The sequence below is a fragment of the Phodopus roborovskii genome, unplaced genomic scaffold, assembly GCF_943737965.1.
Source record: "Phodopus roborovskii unplaced genomic scaffold, PHOROB, whole genome shotgun sequence".
Classification (NCBI taxonomy): domain Eukaryota; kingdom Metazoa; phylum Chordata; class Mammalia; order Rodentia; family Cricetidae; genus Phodopus; species Phodopus roborovskii.
In genome coordinates, this window is record NW_026126585.1 from 9,482,314 (window position 1) to 9,506,431 (window position 24,118).

Here is a 24,118-nt window from a genome sequence, read left to right on the forward strand (position 1 = left end):
GTAATGAAAATAGCAAATCTGAGGTGGCTGGCAATAGGATAAGCCCCTTGTAAATTCATCTCAGAGCTAACTTTCAGGAAGTGACATTTGGGCAGTTTCCTACTGTTTACAACTTTGGTCAGCTCCTTATACTTAAGTTAGATATGCAAACTATGCGGGTCATGCTATATACATGCTCCCCTTTGTGGCAGCTGGACTGAGTGCATGTTAGGTGTTTAAGTGTCCAGATCCCCTCACAGAAACTCCAGGTGCTGACAAAGTAATGATCTTCCCAGGGAGGAAGTACTGCTCTTCGGTTATCATTTGGGAGATGACAGATGACACTGCAGATCACATTGAAGGATAACCAGAAAGTGTGGCTCAGTGTCTCCCAGAAGCTTTGTGTCTCCCACGAGCATCATCCCTCATTAATTCTACTTTGCATCCTTTTTATTGTAAACCAAAGCTATAAACATGCCTGTGTGCTGCATCCATGGAGTTTTTCTAGAGGATCTTCAAACCTGAAAGTGTTTTCAGGGAGTCTCATCTGTCCTTCTAGCTCATGCCAAGGTCATTTTTTTTTTCCATTATCCTGTCTTCCACATGTTCTTTGTACCTGGAGGTGGTGATTTTCCCAGCAAGCCATTGTAAGGGGTAACTAAAATTCTGATTGGCGGAGATGAGGGTTAAGAAAAATGCATTAGCTTTCTGCCCTGCTTGTGACTTTTCCATCACAGAATCATTACTCCCTTTCCCGGTGCCTCCCTAGACAGAACACTTCCTGGGTCAGTGTGATCCGTAGTGTTCAAAAAGTCGAGCACAGAATTGAAAGACATGACCAGTACACTCACTATGTATCCATGTCCTGGATCTGCGGTTGGCGTACATATCTGGATGAGTCATTATAAGAAAGACAGAACAGTACACCCAGGTTAGGACTTGGAATGTAAAGAGGTTATGAGGCATTACCAAGCTCTTATTTATTCCATGCTATAATTTTACCCTCGCATCCAAACCTTCAGACTCACTGGTTTCACCCCAAAACTGAAGGTATTTCTCTTGCCGGTGTTATTGAAATTAAACAGGGTACTCGTGTGCTTAATCAGTCTAGGGCACCAAAACAAAAACAGGGACAGCAACTGACAATGACAAGCCCGTGCATGCAGTTCTACTGCTTTTACTTTTAATGATTCGGCACACTAATAATTAGGCATCTACTTAAATATGCATGAGATTGAAGTCGATAGCTTGAATTGTATCAAATCCAAGCCCCGATGTTCCATTTCTAATAACAGTTCTGCAATACCCCTGGAGTCTGTTTTGAACATAAAACAAATGAAGTACAAAGCCCATTTGTCTTTACACACTAACCGTTCAAAATGCCTTGCAAGTGCTGACTGACTTAGGAACATTCACCTGCACACTATGAAATGACTGTAACTTTTGTTTAAAATCACATACAAGAATTCAATACATGCTAAGTAGAATTTATCCCAGAATCCCTCTAGTATATACTCAGGCTAATAAATGCAAGCTAGGATGGTCTTCACGAAGGAGTGCAGAGAGAAAATAATTTTCATCTGAAGATGTACTCAACTTAGCGAGTTTTGAGGTCAACCACAGAGTTCCGTAATTTAATAAAACTTATACCAATCCATATATATATATATATATATATATATATATATATATATCAACAAGTATTACAAACTAGGAATATGATTGAGCCTTTTGTATCTGACTTCCTGGGGAAACGTTTGATTTCATGAATATACATGAAGTCTGTTAAGCCTAAATTATCATTTCTGTTGGAAATTCAGCTTCTTGGGCCTCTCTCTACATGAACTGTCACCAAAAAATACAGTGTATATCCTCATACTAAGACATATTCAATTATTTATATAGTTATTTTAAGCCCCTTATTAATAAATTCAATGCAAATAGCAGAAGAAAACAATTTTAAAAGGAATATAGATGCTTCTGCTTCCATGAGTGTGCTATGATGCTATTGATTTTCTAGTCATCTCCTTTTAAAACCAGCTTCAAAATGATTTTTAAGTGTTCAATCTCATTTATTAAAGCCTTAAAATTTGATTGCCTTAATTTTCCCCCAATCAACAAGATAACCCTTAATTTTAAGGCCTGGATTAGTGGCACTCCCAACTATGAAGTCATGAAGGCATTTATTTACATTAGAATCAACACGAGTTCAAAACTTAATGCCCTCATCAATTTTCCAAATAAAACCGCAGCTGCTGTGCGGAACAGGTGAAATGAGGTCTGTATTTCTCAGATGTAACATAGCCAAGAGCTTGACCCGGGCTTCATGAAGTTTAAAAGCAATAAAGCCAAAGTTATTTCAGCCCTGCAGCTTACTTATTTAAAGAGATGGATGTTATTGGCCGCCTTTCAATGGGCTGCTTAGACTATCATTAAAACTCCAAATGGAGTCTCTCAGTGCTATGTGTGGGAACCGTGAATTTATAAGACCCACCCTCTTCCACAATCCCTTTAAAAAGGACAAATCAAATGTGACACTCCATCTACAATGCAGAATCTATAGGATCCATTCACCATTTTCAGATTTTGCCAAGATGGGACTGTATTTGTCACTTTTCTCATTGCAATGACGGCAAAACAACAACAAAAACAACAACAAGTGACAAAAGCAAGTTGCAAGTTGAGAAGTAATGGTTGTTGGTTTTGTTCACAATTTTAGAGGACAGTCCATTACTCTACATGGGGGAAGACATGGAGTAAGAGGCAACTGGTCACATGGCGTCTGCAGTTAGGAGGTAGAGAGAGAGGAACGCTGCTGCTCACATTGGTTACCCCCTTTACATTCAGTCCAGGATGCCGGCTCATAGGATGAAGCCATCCACTTCTATGGTGGATCTCCCCACCTCAATTAATCCAGTTTAGAAACTCACCCCCAGGCAGTCCTAGTGACGCTAGATCACATTGAGTTGGTGATCGATATGGACCTCCACAATGATGCTGAGAGATTAAGGTATCTCAAGTGCTGGAAACGCAGTATTTTACAGGAGCTCCTTTGGGGACTCCGAAAGCAAATAAAAATTTTAGAGGAGATGGCAGTACCTGTGCAACTATGAAGTTAACAGCAGGAAACAATGTCCTAATTGGTCTCCCTACTTCACGACCAAAAGCCACGTCTTTCCCACCTATCACACTGTCTCAGAATACCTAGAAGATGCTCGCTTCAATAAAGACTGTATAATTAAATAGGAGAGTTAACGCTAAACAGATGTGATTAAATAACTCCTAGAAAGTCTCCTAGCAGGTTCTATGAAGGAAGTCTGAGTGACTGGCTACAACCTAAATCTTCTACCAGCCAAGAACAAACAGGAGGAGACACAGGGAAGCCGGTTACTTTATTTATTTATTTATTTATTTATTTATTTATTGCTGTGTCTTGATTACTATAATTATTATTTTTATGACTTTTATGACATTTATTTAATTATGATGGATGTTTGGAGACCATCTGTGGGTTCTTCTCTCTCATTTCCTGTGGGTTCCAGTGATTGAACTCAGATCACCAGGCATGGTGGCAAGCATGATTCCTTGGCAAGCCATATCACTGGCCCCATGGATTCCTGTTTCTGATACTGACTCTTATGTCTTTTTTTTTTTTTTTTTTTTTTGCATTTTTATAAAATCCTTTTATTCTAGTTAACTTACAAGTAAAGCCACCTATTTAGTTTAAGGATCCATGCTGTCAAGGCTTGCCGCTGCTTCCAACCTTCTACTTTTGAATACACATGTCCAAGAGATTATATTAAGGGGATATTTCCTTAGTGCAATGTATATTTTATCTTGGCATTCTTGGTTAACAAATAAGGCAGAAGTCAATTCCAAATGTTTTGGCATCATTTCTTTTCATTATTGTGGGCAGTCATAGTGTTGTGTTATCCCGTATAATAACTGATGCTTCCATCCTGTACCAACCTCACACGAAAAGGTTATTATTAAGACATTAAGCACTGGCTTGGAATAAATAACGATGCCATATCCACATCCCAATTGCTTGTGGATATAAAAAGGCAAATTGAGATAATATTTGATTTATGATTCTCATCACTGTGAAATCCTGAGATTTCTTTCATAATCAGGACAAAAAAAATGTAGCTGATGGAAATGGGCCCAGAGAAGAGAAGGAGAGATGAAGTTGGAGTAAAGGACTCACAAACAACCGATTGAATGTATTCAATGATGACACATGTGAGTGAACAAATGGATTCTCAAAAGATGAATGGATTGGCCATGTTAACCCCCCCCCAAATGGGGAACAATTGAAGAACACACAGATGTCAATCTTTGGCATTCAAGTGTGGACATGCAGCTCACATCCTGCATGGCAGTGAGTGAGAACAACACATTTGTGGAAACAACACCCTGTGATATAGATATACACATACACGCCAGAGAGAGAGAGAGAGAGAGAGATACACAGAGAGAAACACACACACACAGAGAGAGAGAGTGTGTGTGTGAGAGAGAGAGAGAGAGCACCACCACACATACAACATATGTACATAAAGCAGTTCACAATTGTCTGTAAGTCCAGCTTAAGGGGAACCAGAACCCTGTGTGGTCTTCTGAAGGCACTTGTATTCTATCTGCATACTCTCCACATCTACACACACACATAACTAAAAATAATCTTGAAAACAAATCCACTTCTTTATAAGCCCCTGAAACTTAACACTAAACTTCATAAAGGATTCTTCTCCAGGTGTTACAGAAGAAGTCTGACTCACAACTCTTGCCTCTATCTCCCCTTTCCTCAAGGCTCTGCCAAGATGAACTTAGAGGTGGCTCGGCTATTGTTGGAACACGTTGGCCTCCTTTCTGTACTGTCCACAACTACACCAGAAGAGATGACAAACAAACAAATGACACTGGAGCAAAACTGTTTCAGATGCTCTGTGTTGATTATGTCATAGGCAGGCATATGAACAGTTAATATAGGAAGAAAGTATCACAATGAATACTCTCCCTCTCTGTCCAGCCTCCCTCCCATCTATCCTGCTGCAAACCTTTATCTAGTACCTAAAGTGAATCGCTTTGTTTCCTAGGCTACCACAAAAGATTGTGGATGGAGGATGGGGAGGTGGCTCTGCAGCATATGGACCTGAGATAGACCTCTAGAACCTATATAAAATTTTTGGCATGGTGGTGAGCACTTAATGATCTTTGAGGATTTTTTTTTTACATTTTTGTTTTGCATTTTTTATTTACGTGTGTGTGTGTGTGTGTGTGTGTGCATGTGTGTGTGTGTGTGTACACGTGCACGTATGTGTTTATGTGTGTTCAGGCAAGTGCAGATGCTCATGGACATCAGAAGAGGGTGTCAATTCCCTGGATCTAGAGTTACAAGGAGGTCATGAGACATTCAGCACAGATGTTTGGAAAGGAACTATTGTCTTCTGAAAGGACAACAGGTGCTCCTAACTGCTGAGCCACCGCTCCAGCCCCTGCCCCATGATCAGACATCACAGCTCCACACAAAGCTCCACATGCATAGTGACCCCCAACAGCAGACCACAGTTAGCCCAAATACACTCTGCACTTCTTTTCCAGAGTCTCTGAAGCCAAGCAGGTAAATGTTGCAGCCCCTCTTCCCATGTTAGAATTAGTTATGGTCTGTGTTAGCCTTCTACTGTCCTCATATTGTAGGCTTCTTTTTAGAACTTTTTAAAAAATATTTTCCTTTCTTGACATTTTATTCTTTTATGCTCCACCTAAATTTACTTGATTTTGTGGTGAGCCACCTCAAATGGCTGAGAGAATGGAGTGGGTGAATAAATGTTTAACTGCTGATAAAATTTTTATTGCTGAAAGCAGCATGCAAGCTACAAAGGTTTTCTTTTCTTTTTTATTATCTGGAAGAAGCTAAGATCCAATATATTATATAAAATAAAAAATAAAATTTTAAATAAACCAATGCCATATTATCTATAGTACCCTGAATACAGTTTCATTGTAGTGTGAGCATTTGCACACATGAAGGTGATTCATAAAATTATCAGTCCTAATAACCAAACAAGCTCCACTCACCACCTGTTCTCTGCCACTCAGCACTACTCACCTGCATCACTATCCTAGCTGTAAATGTGGTGCCTTTAAATTCTGAAGTGTGAGAACCTGAATTTAATCCCCAGGACCCACATCATAGAAGGAAAGAATCCAAGTCCTGCAGGTTGTCTTCTGAATATCACATGCATGCTATGGAACACACAGGGGTTACGATAGAAGATAGGTACCTCTCACTGCTGCTGGCTGACACCCACTAAGCACATATTTCATGCCCGCTCCAGTTAAAGATAATGTTTATTCCACTTCATATCTTCTATCTTCATCTACCATCACATGTCACAAGGTATACTAACACTACCTTGATAGAGGAAGTCCTTCTGTATATATGTTTCTCTTATTGGTTGATGGATAAAACACTGTTTGGTCAATGAGGCAGGAAGATAGGCAGAACTAGAAGACGAGGAGAATTCTGGGTAAGGCAGGCAGAGGATAGCCCAACAAAGGGGGGTCACCATGTAGGCTGCCAAAGGAGTAATAGGTCCAGGCATTCTACGGTAAGACAACACCATGTGAAAATACATAGATCAGTAGTTGCAGGTTAATAATTAATACAGAGCCAGCCAATAGGAAGCCCTAGTCATTAGCCAACAGTTTAATAATAAGTGTTTGCGTCTTCATTTGGGGATGGAAGCATGGCAGCAAGACATGGCCAGACAAGAAAACCTCCACAACACAACCTCATGTAAATGTTTGCATTCAGGATGTAAAGATGTAGAGTGTGTGCCAAACTGGGTGTCACACTGTTGAAACTAAAGAATGCTCTCCTAGGCAGTGGAAATGGCTCACCGCATAAAGACCTTCCCATGCAAGTCTAAGTACCTGATCTCAGATTCCGAGAACCCACGTGGAGACAGGCACCATAGCACAGGTCTGCAATTACAGTGCTCCTACGGTGAGATGGGAGGAATCACAGTCTTACAAAGTCTAGAACCAGCTAGCCTGGCATACACACTAGTGAATAACAAAAGACCCTGTCTCACACAAGGTGAAAAGCAAGGTCTGACACCCTGGGTTGTTCTCTGACCTCTACACCTACTCATCATCGCTGCCTGCATACATGCACTCATGTCCAATGCACATATGCAAAGACAACCAAGATATATTTTAGAAAAGTAATCTTTACACTTGCATGCATTTTGTGAGTCAATTATTAAATACCACAATCATTAACATGCAAATTCCATAATACAAAAATTAAGTAAGTTAGTAAGTGCTCAAAACTCACCCCATATTAGTTATTAACTACATTTCACTATTGTTTATGAGTTAAAAATTATGTGTTTCTATTTTAAATACATGCTGGGAATAAAATAATATGCCACTATACATCTCTTCTATTCTAAATGTTGTCTTCAGTAACAGCTGATGGGCATTTTAAAATTCATGATGCTGGAAACTCCTACATGGTGGATGTTGAAAAGAACTACAAAGGAGCATTAGACTTGTGTTATAGGCAAAGTCTATGCTTAAGAAAGTAACAAATAAAATGTTAACAGCTCACATTAAGCACCAAACATATGGCATCTGTTGTTGCTGCATTGTGTATTGCATAAAAACTTAAGGTAACATTTTCCCAGTATTTGGAAGCTATTATCTGATTGAGAAAGAATTTATGGATGAATTACTGAAGAGCTAAACATCCTCATGGTTTTGTTTTCCCCTTTCTTGTTACCAAAATGTTAACACAGATTAAAAATATATATATATTTATTTTGTGAAGACTTACGGTCCTTGCTCTTTTCACATTCGTATGTATGTGCAGTGTATGTGTTTGTTCAAGTGTGTGTGCCTACACAGCACGTGTGTGTGTGTGTGTGTGTGTGTGTGTGTGTGTGTGTACAAGTTGAGACCAAAGCTTGATGTCTGCTGTCTTCCTAAATCGATCTCATATTATGGGGTAAGCCATTTGTTTGAACTCAAAGCTTGGGGATGTCTAGCTAGCCAGATTGCTCTAGGGAATTCCCCATCTCCACTTCTTGAGCACTAAAATTGCATGCAGGTCACCACCACAAAGGGTACATTCCAGCAAAAGAGGAGCATCCAATACTGACTGATCACTGACACCCACATGGAGTTGTATGCACATGTATAAGTCTGAATACCTGTGTTTGCATGAACACACATATATTTATACATAAACACAATTAACTATGTTATTATGCACAAGCCCAGTCAGCTGTGCTATTTAACACAGTGAAGTATTTTTTCTCAAATAAAACCTCATACTTTACCTACACTTGTTCTCTTGTGATCAAGGATGGAAAATGGAGATCGTTCTTCATAGTTTTGGTGGAGAAAAGGTTAGCCAAAACATCAGTTCTCCCCAAAGTCAATGGACCCTGAGAGAGGTTTCCATATGCTGGACTTCAAAGAATGAGTCTCAGGGGTCCACAAGACTGCTCAACACATGATGTTCTTTCCTCCAATGCACCACGCTACTGGAGTTCTAGACTGAGCTAGAATCCACTGCCTTCCAAACCCCCAAAATGTGGAGGAGGCTCCTTCATCTGTCACAACTATAACATTGTGTGCCTCCAGTTTCTATAAATAGCTTGGATGAAATCAGGAAAATGATGCCTTATATTTCAGCGGCATAAAGTATCTAATGAGCAGAAGCTAATTCACACCCAGCAGGAGGGCTTCACGAGGTAATGGGAAATGAGAGTTTCAGGTTTTCAACTTTTAGAAAACAAGAAACCAATGAAAACAGATGTAGGGTTGAATGTTGTGAGCCAATCAACCATTCGTATCACAGTTGTGTGGCTGCAATTCTGCTCTCAGCCAGATGGTTATGGGTACCTTGGCTCCACTCATCAAACATCACCACAGAGCAACTAGTCACTGTGGCAAAAGTTTTTCTAAAGTGACCTTGGAAGACATGGAACAGCCAATAGCCCCCTCATCTAAGAGAACTTTAAATATATTTATGACCATTGAATGTATACCATATAATTTTGTGCTGTAATTACAAAGTTTATTACATTTTATTTATTTATTGTGTGTATATGCATGTCCATATGCTCATGTTATGGTAAACAGGTGGCAGTTTGAGTACAACTTTTGGATCTCAGGAATCAACATGTCTTCAACAAAAGTGCCTTTATCCACTGAGCCATATCACTGAGCAACTAATATCCACTAATAATATCTCATGAGTCTTTCCTTGTCTTAATTCTTCATGAACATTTGGCAAAACCTGCCTAATATGCCATTCTGTGGCTTTCTTTGCTGTCGGCCATATAGGTAAGTTACCTTTCCTCCACAAATAGCAATAGTGTTGTGATGTATACCTGCACAAATCCTTGCCATTCTCTCCAGTAATTTTGTGAGGCTAGATTTGCACCCTTTTCTTAAAACCTTGTCTTATTTATTGGCTCCTCTGAATGCAGAGCTTTTTTATTTCTCTGTAAATAAGACAAAACCAGATCCACAGTGTTTTGGAAACAACAAGGAAAAGCAGCAATATATTATTTTGTCTAAAATAATGCCACCTCTAAAACACCTTGTACCTCATTGAGAGATTACAGTAAATGGGGCTTCCTCCTGACTTGTGTGTTCATCTACAATCTTGGCATAACAAATAAATGTTTCTTATTTACAATGATGTCTGTGAGCTGGAAAGATGGTTCTATTGCTTTTACAAAGTTCCCCAAGTTCAATTCCCAGTATTCATTGAGAGCAGCCAACAACCTCCTGCAACTGTGGTGCCATAGGATCTATTGCCCTTTTCTGGCTTCTGCATGCACCTGCACTCATATGACTATGACTGCCCACACAGAAATGACATACATGAATAAGCATACATACATTTTAAAAAGGAAAGGGGCTGGAGAAATAGCTCGGTAGTTAAAAGCATTTGTTACTTTTCAGAAGACTAGAATGCAGTTGACAACACCCATGTTGGATAGCACATAATGTTTGCCTATAAGTCTGTCTTCAAGGAATCTGACATCTTCTGGCCCCCAAGAGCAGCTACACACACATGGCATACAATCATGGGAACATATACACTCACATACATTTAAAATACAAAACTAAATAATGAAAAAGAGTTACCAGTGACTAGAGGAATATGAGAAAAATGTGCATTGCTCTATTAAAAATTTCATTGTGTTCTATTTGTTCTTTTAAAAGTTTGGATGGTGTGATTGCAAATCATTCCCTTTATAGTGTGCAAGCTAGGGGTTTTGAAGAAACAGAGATGGGCTTTTCCATTGTTTATCTTTCAGCTTGATAAATATGGGTTGACTAAATGCCCCAGTGGACAGCAAATGATCTAATCATCTTAGCCTCTTTTCTGTGACAGAAAATCATTTCCTCATGCAGTCAAAGACCTACCTTGTTGACATGGCTAATGACACAAATTATGTTCAATACATAAATGAATATTTATGAAATATTGATGTACTGCATACCCCTGCCTTCATGATGTATTTCATACACATGTACATAATTTATTCATGTAATTATTAATTTATTCATTAACTTATTAATTTGTTTGATTATTTGTTGAGACAGAATCTCACCATATAGCCTTGTCTGGCCTGAAACTTGCTATGCAGACAGACTGGTCACACAGACATAAATTCCACTTTCCTTTGCCTCCAGGTATTGACATTAAAGCTTGACCACTATACCCAACATTATTTAAATGTTTTAAAATATTTACGTTTTACTTATAATTTTATATATGTATGTAGTTTGGCATGTGCAAATGTGAAGGTTGTATTTGGCCTGACATGGTGCTAGAAACTTAACCCAGGTCTTCTCAAAGAACAGCAAGAGCCCTTATCTACTGAGCCATATCTCTAACCTATTATTTATTTTCTAAAAAACCAATAATATTCATTATTTTTAGTTTAAATCAATGTATTAATGCTGAATTTTTACTGCCTATAACAATGTTGTATGTCAATTTACAGAAAACTGAGATTTAGAATTAAATATATCCAGGACTTAGGAGATAGCTGAACTTGGTAAAGTGCTTACCTTGGAAATGTGAAAACATGAGTTTGCATCTCCAAAGCCCACCAAAAAAGCTAGATTCAGTAATTCCACATAATTCCAACACTATGAGAAGGAAGGTAGGTACAAGTAGGTCCCAGGAATCTTGGAGACAGCTATGCTCACCTAAGTGGCCAAATGCAAGGCTGATGAGAAACCTTGTCTCAAAGAGGTAGAGGATTTCTGAGGATCCCCACACAAAGACTGTCCCCTGACTTCCACATGCATGCATAAGATGCTTGCATAACATAGACAGACACACAAGGTAGGCATGTATGGCAAGTTGGTGGTAGATAGATACACGGTTAGAAAATAGATGATAGATAGATAGATAGATAGATAGATAGATAGATAGATAGATAGCCAAAATTATGGGCTATGTAAACAGTTGAGGGTAAGTTTAAGATTTACTAGGCTTCAACTATTACACAAAGCTAGCATGCCATTAGCAACTATTAATGATTTACATGGACCAAAATCATACAACAAATCAACCAAAATGTATTTAAATTATGTTGAGTTTTAGATGTTTTCAATGAATATATAACTTTGCTGTTTTCCCCTTTCTCAAGAAGCTCTTGTTAATTCTTCTAATGGTCTTACCAAACTTGCTTGTTTTACCTGTACAATGCTGAATTCCTATTCTGCTAACGCTTATATCATACAGGTACACCAAGCATGGGAAAACCCAACTCTGATAGGCACTTGATGTCATTTTTACATCTGATAAGCTATGTCACTGCTGGAATTTTATAATGTTGGGTCTGTATAAGGCCTTTGCTGTGGATTGATCTTCACTGATCTGGACTATGGCCAGTTGAATGAGTTTGCTGCTCTGTGGTCTAATAGGTCTAATTTTAGGAACCTCAACAATTTCTCCCCACAGACACACACTAACCCAGTTAGTAGTCCCTCTCTGAGTTTTTTCACTTGATATTAATGAGGTGTTGAAGAAAAGAGGACTACCTGCTCAAGAAATACTGCCACCCAGAGTATTTCTCAATTAACTCAATTAACAATTGAGACAGTCCTTCACAGACAATCCCATAGACGAATCTGACTTTGGCAATTAGTCAGTCAAGGCATTTCTCTGATGATTATAAGCTGTGCCAATTTGACCATTAAATCTAACTAGCAAGAAAAGAAAGGAAGAAAAGAAAGAGGAAAGACCTGCTGTTGGCTTATCCATCTCTAGGGTTAAAGCTTAAGTTGTACTTTGCTGACAACATTAATCTCAAATGAAATATTTGCCTAAGTCAACAACTATCTTTTGTTGTAAATGTTCACTTGCCAAATACCTCCCTCCCTCCCTCCCTCCTTCCCTCCCTCCTTCTCTCCCTCCCTCCCTCTCTCCCTTTCTCTCTCTCTCTCTCTGTCTCTCTCTCTTTCTCTCTCTGTCTCTCTCTCTTTCTCTCTCTGTGTTAACCATCTGAGACTGCCAAAATCTATATGAAATCACTTGCCTCTCAGTGTTCACTGTGTCTAAGCTTAAATTTAAACTGCTGTATTTAAACTCTTTTCATGAACTGTGGAAAGAGGAGGAAATACAAACACACTTTGGTTTGAATTTGAGCCTTTGTTTCAAATAATAATGAAAGTTGCATACTAAAGAGTCAGAATACTGACTCAGAGTGCTAAGGCACCAACTTAATGCTCTCAAAACAAACGAGGGAGGTGCATACATTTGAATCTTTTATGACCCTGTTCTTTCTGTTTGTGCTTTTCTTTTATTCTTTTTTCCCCCATTTTTACCATACAAAGACCTTAAATTCTTAACATATCAAAACATATTTATCTATATTTATGTGCCCTCCAGAATGACTTTTGCTTTCAAAAACATTTTATAGTGAGATAAAAGAAAAGCTAGGAGGAGAATAAAAGTTATATTAAACAATGATTCATACCCATTGAGCATCAATGGGAATAGAAACAAATGCTGTCCAGGGGCTAGCCTGTATCTTATCATCTTTCGAAATATGTCATCTTATACATGGCAGAACAGACTTTACTCTGCTTTTTTGGGTTTGTTGTTTCAGTGCATTTAAAATAGCATGTAATTCTTCCTTCTCATGAAAGGATTCAAAGAGTTATAGCATAATTTACCCATGGTAAATTGTGCTCACTGTAATTTCAAAGAATTCCAATTTAAAGAGTCAAAAATTCACCTAAACATTCTCGGCTTTCCTTTTAAGAATTTATGGTTTCAAATGCTAAAAAGAGGCAGGCCCATATACATCCAAGCTTAGATAGTCTCAGAGTCATTTTAAAATCTGATTATAGGCACATTCAATTCTGTGCTCCATAAATAGACCATAACTTTGTAGAGAAATCTATGGTCCTTTGTTTAATCTTATTGTTTGGGTTCAAATATTTTTATAAAAGATTCCATTAGAAATAAAAATAGTAAAATAGGATAGAAATGAGTGAGTTTTGTCTTTTCAGTTAAGATACTTCTGGGAGAACAGTTCTAAACACTGTAAATTCACAACCTAGGCACAATTGGCAGTGTTTGATCAGCCGAAATATAAAACAAGAACATAGAAAAATAAATAAATAAGTAAGTAGATGTTTGAAAATGAACACTTGTCAATACATATACTTAAATGGGCAATTTTAAATAAAATATGAGATTACATGTGAAAAAGACTACAATTTCACTTCTACATTATATATGATGGTTAGTATTGATTTCAATTAACAGGTTCTAGAAGTCACTTATCTAAAAGACAGTTCTCTGAGGTCATCTATGAAGGAGTTTCTAGAGAAGTTAATTGAGATGGGAATACCCACCCTAAATAAAGCAACAGGAGAGGCTGGGATCTTGAACTATGTAAAATGTGGAAAGCAATCCTGACACACCTGTGTGTTGCTCTCTCTGCTTCCTAACTATGGACATAAGATGACTAGTTGCCTCAAAGTCCCAGCACTTTCTCCTCTACCATAATCAACTACATGTTCAAACTGTAGGCCAAAATGAATATCCTCTTCTTGAGCTTCCTCTATAAGGCATTTTGTCCCATCAACTTATAAAATAATAATTCACATACCACACTGAGTAGTTCTTACAACCAAGGAGAATCATATCTAATGAGTTTACACCATATTTATACCCAGCCAACACCCCAGACCAACACTCTTGGTCTAGAGAACTTGTCTGCAAACTGTCAGCAAGGCAGATTTCTTTGCCATAACCTTTGAAAACAGCTAAATCAGAAATTCTCTGTAGAGTACACAACAAGTCAAAAGCCTTTTAAAGAGATATAGCTCCTCAGTCTTCTGAATAAGGTCGATACAGGTTTCTAATCCTTTTGAGGATTGTAATATGCAGTCAACATAAAATAATTCTCAGTTAAATGTTAAAAATTAGCAGACATGAAACCTCAACAAAAAGGAAATCAATGAGCTGAATTTTAAAATGGGATAGGGCTGGGGCTATAGCTCAGTTGGCATAGAGCTTGCCTAGCAGGCATGAGGCCTTTGGTTCAATCCCCAGCGCCACATAAAACCCGGTATGGTGGCACTGACTTGTAATCCTAGGAAACAGAGACATCTGTTGTAGTTTAAATAGGAAATATACCCAAAGGCTCATGTGTTTGTACACTTGTTTCCAGCCAGCAGCATTGTTTGGAAAAGAAATGGAATCTTTACAAGTAGAACTTGGCTGGAAGACATCACTGGAGGGGTAAACCTAAAATGTTTTGTGGGTTTATTTTTTATTCATTTGGTTTTTCTCAATTTCCTTTCTTAATTTCATACATTTATTTTATTAATTTTATGAGACTATCACCTGAATACTACATTTTATAGCATAACTCTATTCCTCTTTGCTCTTGACTCCTGACTGAGGACACAATGTGACCAGGCAGCCTCCTGCTTCTGCTGTCATGCCTTAATTATCACAATGGACTGTACACCATGAAATTGCAAGACATAATAAACCTTTTATCCTCAAATTGTTCCTTGATAGGTATTTTGTTGCGCAATAATGACAAAATAAATAACTAATTTGTCACCTTTCAGTGGATGAACGGATAGACAAAATATGGAAGATCAAATGATAAGTTGCTCTTTTTAACAAAATGAAATGAGGCTCTGTGCCCTGGGAGGTCATGTGGCTGTAGTATCAATGCATGTTATCCAGTGTAAATGAAGCTTCAGAATGCTGCCTAATGTATCCATATAATTCCATATTTACAATATGATGGAGAAGGCAAAAAACCATGGACATGCTGAAAACAAACAAATAGTGGTAATCAGGAGGAGGTGTTATGGGGATACCAAAGTAAGTTTAAGAGTGACAGAAACGCTCTCTGGAAGCTGGGTTCTGGAAAAGTTGATGGCTACAAAAGTCAATCTGAGACAGCAATTTTCAGGTTGCCTCTTGTAAATTCACAGTAAGTATAGAATTCACGGACTACAGAGGGTAAACTTTTGACAGAAGTTTATTATAGTCAAAGGAAGGAGGAAGAGAGGGAGGGAAGAAGAAAAAAAGCAGAGAGGGAAAGAGAGCCATATTTCCTGAGATGCCCTTGCATCTCAGGAAATATGGCACCATCCATTTTCTAGTCTTGAGGATTTCTACTGGATTTATAGAAGAAACTAAGGTCAGGTATGAGAAGGGGCATGAGCTAGTCAGCCCAATTGTCTCCAACAATTATTCTGTCTCTACTCACAGTTTCAGTCACATAGTCACATAAGCCTTTAGTCAGAAGTGCTGCTCAGTTAGAGATGACAGGGAAACAGAAATCAGAGCTCTCTTCTGGTATGAGATGTCTCCACCAGGTACATTCTCAGACCTGCTATGTTAGGGATCTTGTCTGTTTTGATCAGTTTCTGCTGTGGAATCTTGTATTCTATGAATATTTGTTTCTTTTATTGGTTGGTGAATAAAACTGTTTTGGCCTATGTCAAGTCAAAACATAGCTAGGCAGGAAAGACAAACTTGATACTGTGAGAAAGAAATGCAGATTCAAGAGATCTACCAGGATCCAATGAAGGAGAAACATGCCAGAGCATCACCTGTAAGTCATTGGCCAGGTGGTGATACACAGATGATTAGAAATGAGTTAAATTAAATGTAAGAGCTAGCCGACAGTAAGCCTGAGTCATGGGCCAAACAAGTATAATTAATATTAAACCTCTGAGTGATGATTTGGAAGCAGCTATAGGACCAGGAGGGAAGTGGCTGTGGGCTGGGTGAGACAGACAAAAAGACTTCTTGCTTTAAGTTTCTATCGTCTCTTCTCCTCAGAGGGGGTAGGGCACAAAGGAAGCTATTCATGTAATGTATAATAGTGCACGGACACCATTAAAAACTTTTTAGAATGAACAACACCAAGACTGAACTCTAATTCAGATTTTTAACAAATACTGCAAACTAATAGAGACTAGGGCTTTATATGCTATTGTGTTAACGTAGACTGTAGCAAATGACATATGTGGACACTAGTTATACAGGAGAACAATTTCTGCTTTTTTTTGTGTTGAAATGTAAGTGACTAGAGGTTCACGGGAAGAATTCTGAGAACCCTACTGCATAATACTGTTGCACCAAAACTATTCTAAAGAGGAATTCTTTTAAAATCTAATATAAAAGGATACTTTTCCCAAAGGGTAAACTTTGAAGTTCCTCAGGCAGCTACACAATGAACACATTCTTGAGGATTTCATCAACAGTTTAGTTGGTAAGAGAGTTGAGAAGGGAGACACCAATAACTAAGTACCTAAGGCTATCAGGAAGCCAGCTACAGATTTGCCAATAGTGACAAAGGTGGCCTCTTCAACACTGGATTATGAATGTCCACTGGGATTCTATTGGGCAGATTTTTCCACAGTTGCACACGTTCTGTGCAAGTTAACTGGCAATGCCATAAAGTTATGCAATGACTTGGACATAGAGAAATGAACAAATTTGACAGAAACAGATAATTCTAAATAGTACCCAATTTCTCCATTGAAGAAACCTAGTTACATTTTGATTCATTTGAAAGTCGGCCATATTTTTCCTTAGTTTTAAAAAATAGGATTTGGGGACCTGTCTCATTTGGTAAGGTGTTTGCTAAGCACACAGAAATATGTGAGTTCTATTTCCTAGGACCTATATAAAAGGGCAGAGGCAGAGCCTATAAATTTAACACTGGAGAGGTAGAGAAAGGAGGATGTCTGAAGCTATCTGAACAATCCCTTGAACCTGCTTGTTAAGTTCCAGCGATTACTTTCAGAAAACAAAAACATAAACATCATTGCCTGAGGAACACATCATTGTCAGTGTCTGCAGTGTCTGGCCTCCACACAGACACTAGGTCAATCTTGATCCAGCAGTAGCTGGGCAAATGAATACAAAGATGTCAAGGATAACACATTAGCTCTGAAAGTAAACAAAAATGGAATGAAAATAAGCACAACAAAGAAACTTGGTCTTACATTGAAAGGTTTTAAATGCCACATCTCTGCCTTTGTTCCTCCTATCATGTTTACTAGAAATTGCTAGATGTTTCTGGAGATAATTTAAAAAAAAATACAACAAAGTTAATATTGTGCTTTGGGGAATATTAACATATAAGTTTTGGGGACAGATGAAATGAAGTAATGATTGGAAAGTCTAAGTGGAAAGTTGGTAAAAAATAATCCAGGATTAAGGGAAATTTTGAAGTTTATTATCCAGAGATTTCCTCCTTCAGAATTTCTCTAGAGACAGGCCCTTTTTCAAATCCATCTTATTCTACAAAACTCACAAAACCAGTGTGCTTTATCTCTTGTGGCCCTTGCTCCACAGTAATATGTCGAAAATAGAGACCCATTTTTCTTCCTAGACAGGGCAGATAGTTATCCAAAGTGAAAAGTTTCATTTTCTAGCATTTTTCACAGAAACTATCAGCTGATAATTACATTGAATAGAAAGTAACCATTAATCACATCTTTAATATATCAATTCATCACTGTCTACCTCCCATGAAGCAAAAGAATTAAAATCAATCTGTAAAATTGAACCCCATCACTACTAAATGCCTGGGGAAGATTTGGGACACAAGGGGAACATTGCTGTATTCAGGAAATGATTTGCTTCTGTAGGCAAGGGGATGGGGGTCTCACTGAGTAACAGGAGACTCATTTTTGTCCTCATAGAAGGTATCTGGAGCTCTTCGCCTTGTTGACTTTCAGCAAATACATTGAGCAAGCTTGTCAATGTTATCTGGCTCCAGAAGGCAAGGAGGAGCTAAGTTTCATCATTAGCCTTTCATTATCCAAATGAAGCCAACAAAATGGCTCTAAAACTGAATTCCTGGGGCTGGAGCCAGGGAGGTTCAGTGGATAAGATGCTGGCTGCTCAAGCATGAGTACCTGTGTTAGAATCCCCAGAATGCATGTCAAATCCAGGTGTGTTGGTGTGTGCCTGTAATCCCAGCACTAGAGGGAAGTGATAGGGAAATCCACGGGGCTCACTAACTCTTCAGGCAAAACAAAGATAAGAAAGAGATGGGGGAAACATGAGGTGTTGACCTCAACTTGTCTTTACATGACTAGGGACACACACATGCACATTCTACACACTGTCACACACAAAACAAGACAAATCTATATCACAGAGTGTCCTCTCAGCCCCTTTTCTCAGCTATGGGGTCTTCCTTGCCAGGAGGCCATAACGATCTCTTCTTCCCAAAGCTTCAGTCAAAAGTATTTTGAGGTTGGTGGTTTAATTTAGAGTCTGGCTGTAGGAAAAACTGATAGAAGAAGGCACACAGAGAGACAAACACTAGATCCTTCTCATTCTCATCTTTGAAATGCAGCCAAGAAAAGAAACCTGCCTCGTCTTCTCAAGTCACTAGGACTCCCTGAAGAGTACACTAACATATTTTTTTTTGTTACTACTTGATAGAGTTTGGAGTTCTGTAAGATAAGGAGTTCCAGAAAATACAGTGGGGAAATAAAACTTTCCGTACCCCCTTAAAGACAGGAAATATTAAGGCACTTAGGTCCGTCTCTTGGTTGAACTTTGAAGTTTCTATCCTATTTTAAGCAGGGAGAAGAGAGGCGGCATTTTTAAGAGACACTCTTGAGAACGCACAGTGATTGTCATTATAGTGCATTATGCCCCCTATAAATTCAGGAAATTAAAAGTAGATGAGATTGGTGCTGTGGCAAGCTGAAAGCTACTGCAGTAATGATATCAGTACTGAGTGGAATGCTGTCCCCTTCCAGAAAAGGGCTCCAGCCCTCAACCCAGCTGTACATATGGCAAGTCACAGGCTCTTCAAAATCACCAAGTTGTGTGTATCAGACACCTGCAGGCTCAGTCATCAATCACAGCAATGGTGTTCCAGACACTGAATCCTAAAATTACCAAAGAGCCTCATTTTCTCTATTGTTTCTAATGCCTTGCAAGATAAATGACAGGTCCTAAACACATTTTGGATGAACTAACTTTTCTATTACCTAAGCGTCCTGTGCAGAGTGCCAAAGTAGGAAAGGAAATGGGGAGAGAAAGGTGAAGGTCACAAATAGAAGGGGCTAGGGAGCTATGATGCCTGTGTTGAGTGTAGTGATCAATCATTTTTATATCAGTTTGAAACTTGGGTTATGAATACTTGGGTTATGAATTAATTGCTGAAGCTCAACCCCTCTCATTACTTTTTTCTTATTTGCTATTTTTTTCTGTAAAAAAAAAATAATTAATAGACAGAAAGCTATCAATATGTGTCAGTCTAGGAGCATATTAGATTGACAAAGGAAACTCAAACCTAGGTCTCGAAGATAGCTTGTAAGTAAAATACTTGTCATGTAAGTATGAGAACCTCATACCAGTTGATAAAGGAAGGCTAAACAAGCATCCAGAAAATGGTCTCAATTTCTAACCATTCTGGTTTGGACCCCTGTGTGGTTGAGGCACCAACTATGATGGCGATTCCATGCAATTTTGTTGGTTGAAAAGAGTTTAGTTGGAGTCACTATTCCAACAACCCAGAACCATATCTCTTTGTTATATTTAAATGAGAACTGGGAAAAATAATCCATAATGGTCAAGAACTGGGGAAAATAATCCATAATGGTCAAGAAGAAAAACAGGGGTGAGGGTCATGGAAAAACTGAGGACCTTAAGAGGAAATAGGGATAGAAGCTACTAATCTAGGGTATAGCTTAAGTGAAGAGAAATGGACCATGCAAGTGTAAAATGCTCAGTGTACACTATAAAAAGAAGCTACCGATGCAAATAAAGACATAGCAATGAATAAAACTAATGCCTTCATTTGAATATCACACAGCTTGCCCAGTGCTGTCACATATGGTGATACATTTGATGCTTGGAGGTTACTGCAAAATGCATTTGCTTATCATACATGTGAGCTGTCATCGCCACGGCCAATTAGATTTGTGTTAGGTGCTGTTTAACACAGTTCCTACCCACAATATTTTAAAAGCTGACAGGTCCCTTTAGTTTGGGCTTCCTATTATGGACCTGTGTTTGCAGTCCCATAGACCAATTTTACTAACAACCTAATGACAACTTTGTAGGCTTTTATTGTGGATCAGATGATGTACCATCAAAATTCATATATGAGGGTAAATGAGATGATTTACAGGTTAGGCCTGCAAGCCTGGTGATTCTGAGTTCAATCCCTGAAACCCACATAAAGGCAGAAGAGGAGAAAAGACTACACAATGCTGTCCTCTGTCCCTCTCATATGCATCCTGACAAAGATATCATGTGTACACACAAACACATATTAACAACAGTTAAAAAAAAAAAAAGACAGAGAAAACATTCATACATGAAAATCCAAACCCCTAGAAGCTGAGATACAATGTTTGGGACTCACTGATGTAGTTGTTTGAGGTGAAGTCAGAAATGTGCTTTAGACCAGTATGACTGGAGCGCTTGTAAAAAGGGAGGGTTTGGGACACAGACGTATACACACACAAAGGAAGAGGAAGCCAGGGGTGACAATGATCTTCTGCTGATGGCACACAAACCACTGGCTCTAGGGCAGAACCTTCTTTCTTTCAGGCTTAGAAGAAACCAGCATTGCTAATAACCGTGACCTTGAATTTCTCATCTCCAGAGACACTAGAATATAAATGTCCGGGTTTGAAGACACCCAAATTATGGTTCTTGTTAATGAAACTCAAGGAAATTAGCCAAGTTGCTATCATGTCCACAAAAGGGATCTAAGAGAATGATGTCAGGTTTCTTCGAGAAAGTTTGTGCGAGGGTTGATGATGAAGAAACTAACTAGTGCATCCTCTAAAGCTTTACTAATTAAAAAAAAAAAATAACCTCAGGTTACTTCTTTACCCTCAAGACCTTGGGATCCTACCTCCACCATTGTGATCACAGCTGTTACATGCCATCTCCTCCTCTTAAAATTCACACTGGAAGTAACTAGTAGTTCTTGCATGGAATGTATATATTACTCCAGTTCTTCTATTTACTGGATGATCTTAGCAATTCTCTTGATATCTGGACCTCCTACTACCTCATCTTTTATTAGCATGCATCCCTGGGAGGTACTAAGGTTCCTTTATCCACTTCCTGCTTCCATCTTTGCATTTGTTATGTGGAGGTCTCCCAGCTCAGCAGATTAAAGGAAACACTAAACCAGCTGGCCTGGTTTGAATGATAAGTTCACTTCTGTGAGTGTGTACTGGATACCATGGGTATCCAGCTCACTCTGAGTGAAACATGCCTTTCATCATTCCATGGGATAAAACCTAGAATAAAGATTTGTGATTAAGAACAAACAAAACAACTGATGGCAACAGCATATAGTAGATTAGTTGCTAGTCCCTTTAATCAACTTAAAGATGTGTTTTCTTCCTTCAAATAATATGTTAATTAAAGTTTGGACTATAAATTACTCATGGACTAGAAATATAGCTCAGTTGGTACAGGGCTTGTTCGGCTGAAATAAAGACCCGGGTTTGATCACTAGCGCCTCATAAACTGAGGGGCTGGTAGTAGAGATAAGATGATCAAAAGATCAAGGTCACCTTTTCCCTCTGCATTTTTATCTATGTTACTCACTTCTGTTTTTCTCTTTTCAATGTTATATCCATAATTCTCTCCCCAATTTTTAATGTCACTCTGATCTAATTCTCCATGGGCTCCAATCTTCTCATACAAATTTTGGCACATCCAATCTATTCCAATTATGATTTCCTTCCTTCTTAAACCTCAAACTCCTCCCTTTGACTGTACCTTTTTCTATATCATTTAATGAATACCTGGATTCAATGCACGCACTATGGAGGCCAGAGTCAGATGCTTGGTGATTTCCTCTATTACTCTCTACCTTATTCCTTTGATAATAGGCCTTTCACTAAACTGGAAGCTCACTGTTTCAACTAGGCTGGCTGGACAGAGAGCTCTTGAAATCTACCTGTCTCTGTCCACAATAGTAGGGTTATAGGGCCATGTAGCCATACTTGGTTTTTTTATGAGTTTTCTGGAGTTCAAACTTGGGCTTTCACACTTACAGAGATGTTGCTCTTACTGAACCATCTACCCTGCCTGTCCAATGCTCTTCTTAGGAGTAGGATTTAGATACATGGAAAGGTTTTAATGTTCCTGGACCCTGGACCCATGGAGAATCTGAGTCTCTTTGGGTCTCTGCTTGAGTGGTTCATGGAGGAGATCCAATCACCTCTGCAAAGATGGAAAGCAACGCGTGTTTTCTCATGAACAGCCCACTGCAGCACTGGGCTGTCCAGCCAACATCCATGTTCCCCTGGAAAACCCCGGTGAGTATCATTTGTGGAGATGGTTTTAGTGGTGAATAGTGATTTCACAGTCATTCTTAACATTGGGAACTGGTTACTTACTTGGAGAGATGTTGAAAGCAAATATTAGTGACACAGAACTAACAAAGATCTGGAGCATGTGTTAGATGCAATTTTAATTTAATTCTGTCTAAACGAATGTAAACCAACCCTCTTTTCCTCCTCCAGCATTGTTTTACTATGTGGACCTATTAGTGTCCTTCCTTCCCCCTTTTCCTCTGTTCTAAGATGCCTGTAGCTGTGACTTGGTTCAACTTTGAAATGATCATCATGTACTGTTTCTCACGTCCCTTTAATTCCTAAAGTCCAAGTTCACTCTTTGAACTTTCAACACGATGTTAAATTCTACAGAATAGTAGAGTTTGAGAAATACAGGCTTTGGATGTAACACAAAGTATGTTAATCTCTGACAACTGAACAACTGTTTCTTCCTATTGGACAGATAACATTCTTCATGCAGACTGTTTTACAAAACTGTACATTGTGCTCTCTCTCTCTGTGTGTGTGAGTGTGTGTGTGTATGTGTGTATATTTATGTTCAGTTGGATGCTATGCCTGTTAGTAGTATGTGCATGTGTATGTGAAGACCTGACATCAAGTTTGAATGTCAATCCTCTAGTGCCATCCATCTTGTGTTTTTATTATTATTATTATTATTATTATTAGCATTTATTATTAGCATTAACAATACCATTATAATTAATGGACTTACTTTGTCAAGTGTATGTGTGTGTACACGTGCATACTTACATATGACATGCATGTAGAGATCAGAAGGCCTTTGTGAGTTAGTCCTTCCCTTCCATCATGTGAGCCTGAGGCACTAGAACTTAGATACTCAGGATTGGTAACAGGCATCTTTATCAACTCAGCCATCTCATTTGCCCCCAACTTGTTTGCTGAGGCAGTGCCCCTCACTGGCCTATATCTAACATAGTAGGTTGGGACTGGCTAGCCAGGTCATCTCCTGGAAATTTTCTGACCCTGCATCCCCAGGTCTAGGTCTACAAGCACTTATTATTAATACCCTTATTTTCAACATGGGCTCTGGGCATTACCTTCACATAATTAAAAAGCATACACGTTGTTAATTTATCTCCCCAGCTCCAATGTAAGTACATATTAAAAGCTGTTTATCACATTGTGACCCCCTCAGCAGATGTGAGGGTTTTTTTTTCTTTCCTTTTCATTAACCTCAAATATCTGGATATGATCATCATTTACTAAGTTCACGTCTTTC